Source organism: Hipposideros armiger, unplaced genomic scaffold (assembly GCF_001890085.2).
Source record: "Hipposideros armiger isolate ML-2016 unplaced genomic scaffold, ASM189008v1 scaffold_253, whole genome shotgun sequence".
Classification (NCBI taxonomy): Eukaryota; Metazoa; Chordata; class Mammalia; order Chiroptera; family Hipposideridae; genus Hipposideros; species Hipposideros armiger.
Window position 1 is genome coordinate 2,001,964 of NW_017731603.1, and position 2,798 is coordinate 2,004,761.

Genomic DNA, 2,798 nt, shown 5'->3' on the forward strand with positions numbered 1-2,798 from the left:
TAGAGGGCAGTGTCACTGGCCCTCATATGTGGGATCCGAACCGGGGCCCTCTGGCATCCCAAGCGAGTTCTTAACCATCACGCCACTCGGCCGGCACTAAAGAGGACTTTTAAAATAAGTACCACTCTGGGAGTTGAGACGCATCTGGCTCTTGTGGTTTCATTTTAAAATGAAATTGCCCTTTGCAGGTTTTTGGGAAAAAAAAAAAGAAGTTAAATTAGCTCTTTTGGGGTGTAACTTGCATACAATGAACTGCACCCATTTAAAAGTGTACAATTTGAGGTGTTTTGACATACATATCCACCCATGGAGCCGTCACCACAATTAGGATAAGGAACATACCTAAAAGTTTCCTTGTGCTCTTGAGAATTGCAGAATTCTCAGCACATGACTCAGTGCAAACCTCTGCACCAAGAGAGGACCCAACTATAGCATGCATGGCCTCTGGAGGAATAAGGGATGTCCTTTGGATGACCCCAGCCTCCCATTAAAATGCCTGCCGGAGACAGCACAAAGCTGCCTGGGGAATTTACTGTTTGTTCCAGCCAACATTGAGCTAGGCCCCTGACCTCCCTTTCTTAGAGCATTCACTAAAAAGGGCTTGCAATTGCGAATCTGTCTCTCTCTCTCAAGGACCTGGGAGCCATTCCTTTGAATCAGAAAGGACGGGCCTGACCCCAGCCTCTGTGGGAGGGTAGAAGCCTAGCTTCCATAACTGCCAGCTAACAGACACAACTGGCCAACTCTGCAGTTCCCACTTCTCTGAGTTTATGGAGCCACAGCTTGTCCCCCACCCTCCCTTTCCCTTTGGAATGCCCAGTTACCTCTGTGCAAATTGGAATGGCACTCGGCTCTCTCCCTCTCTCCGTCTGTAGTGACTGAATACAGTTGTTTTCACTCCTTCGATGCCTGGCTGTGTTTATCTTCGACACTTCTTTGTGCTCCTTTCCTCCACAATCTCCCTGTATTGAAACCGGCCTCTCATCCTGCTGCAGACGACCTAGCTCTCCAACCCGCCTGTCCTTTATCTCTCATGTCCTTATCACAGCAGAACTGCTTCCTTCTTCACTAACTTTCCTCCTGTTCTTTTTCCTCTGAAACCCAAGCAGCACACAGCTAATTTTCGAGGCTCACTCCCAACGATCTATTCATCCGTCAATAACTCTCAGGAGTTCATCCCCTTCAAATGTTTCTAGTTTTTAAAAGGGCCAGATAGTTTCTTCAGAGCAAATATTTAAGAAGATTTTAAATAAAATGATCAATACACATGAAGTTTTTAGATAATACATGGAGGCTTTGGTTTTGTTTTCATTTTGAACCAGGGTAGGAAGTAATGTGACCCAGAGAAAGGACACCAGCTTGGGAGAGCATTCTCCCTGTCACAGGGCTCAGTGAGTCTGAATTAACTCTGACATGCTCCCTTACCCACTTTTTCTTGGTCTTTTGCAACCCTTCTGGAATAAATTACTTTTAGGTTTCTTTCGTAATATGTGATGATTTTTTGGTGATGATTTTACTTCTAGAACTTGTCAGTTCCTGCCCTGATGTTCACACTCTTGTGCAATCCCCTCCTCTTGTGTGTGTGGACTGGACTTAGCAACTTGCTTCTAATAAATAGAATACAGCAGAAATGATAGGATGTCTCTTCCAAGATTAGGCTATAAAATATGGTGCCTTCTATCCTGCTGACACACTCTCTTTTGCCTTGATTGCCCCCTCTGGTGAACGAAGCTATTATGTTGGAGAGGCCCACAGGCTAGGACCTGAGGATGGCCTCCAGCCAACAGCCAGTAAGGAACTGAAGCCCTCAGTCCAATAGCTGGTGACTCTGGCCAACAAACATGTGAGTGAGCTTGGGAGCAAACCCTTCCCCAGTTAAACCTTGAGATGAGACTGCAGCTGCCAGCTGACACCTTGATTGCAGCCTTGTGAGAGACCCTGATCCAGAAGACTTGGCTAAGCCATGCCTGATTCCCAGCCCACACAAACGGTGACTTAAGAAATGTGTGTCTGCCTGCTTGTACTGTGTTCCTGCCATCTGAGCCAACCATTATAAAGCAATTCCTGGAATCCTACTTCAACCAATAGGACTGAGACTTTCCCGGTCCAATCAGAGCCATGCAGCTATCTCCCTTCATTAACATTTTCACTAGAGCAGCTCCATTCTGACCAATCAGGACAGTACTTTTTGGACCAATGAAACTGTAATGATTTGGAGTCCTCATTAGCATGAAAACAGACCCATCAGCGTCCAAGGCAGGGACTGCTCTCCATATATGTCAGCTCCTCTCTGGCTGGGGAGTACACTTTCCCTTTCTACTGAAGACAGAAGACTGTTTCCCCTGCTGGAGCCGAAACACCAAAAAAGTCCCACCTGAGCAAAGCAGAGCAAGTAGATTAGACTGGTGCAGAGCAGGCCAGTGCGAAATAGAGCATTCAGGTACAGGTAGAGCAGAGCAGAGCTACCTAACCCCAGGACCGCCTCACAGCCCTGCTCCCCTGCCATGCTGCTTCATAGTTGAGCTGTAACTCTATCGAGCTCTTCCAGAGCCATGCTGTTCTCACACCGTGCTATATCACAATTAGCTGTTTGCACTGAAAAGTTTTCTTTACTGCAAAAAAAAAAAAGTTTTTAAAGATTTTTATTAAAAATATAGCTAACATGCAATATTATATTAGTTTCAGGTGTACACCATAATTATTCAACATTAAATACCTAAAGAAGTGATCATGATAAGTCCAGCGACCATCTGACACCGTACCATGCTATCACAATATTTTTTTTTTTAAAGATTTTT